This window comes from Apis dorsata, unplaced genomic scaffold (genome assembly GCF_000469605.1).
Source record: "Apis dorsata unplaced genomic scaffold, Apis dorsata 1.3 scaffold_264, whole genome shotgun sequence".
Lineage (NCBI taxonomy): Eukaryota > Metazoa > Arthropoda > Insecta > Hymenoptera > Apidae > Apis > Apis dorsata.
The window spans coordinates 37,612-37,855 of NW_006263542.1; the positions used below are offsets into that span (position 1 = coordinate 37,612).

The following is a 244-nucleotide window of genomic DNA, read 5'->3' on the forward strand; positions in this document are numbered from 1 at the left end:
AGGGGAAAAATGGTAGTAAAATACCACGATTTGAAGTATGACGGACAGTTTCGACAAGCGATTAAAATTCGCGATGGCTCGATAACAGAGCCGGTCAACGATCGACGAAACGTTTCGCCCCTCCAACCCCTATCTATCCGGTTCCGCTCTGTGATTATTTGAATGAACTGAAAATGACTAACGCGCGCGGGGGCGCCCCCGAGCGCGCCGCGTCGAAAAGGTGGCCGGGTAGTGTAAACGAATA

General features: G+C 51.2%; 1 long non-coding RNA gene across 16 annotated transcripts in view; it reads right to left on the minus strand.

The window, feature by feature from the left end:
* The window catches only part of LOC102677662, a 44,688-nt gene that overhangs the window by 36,983 nt on the left and 7,461 nt on the right, over nt 1–244 (minus strand). The gene's annotated exons all lie outside the window — the stretch shown is intronic.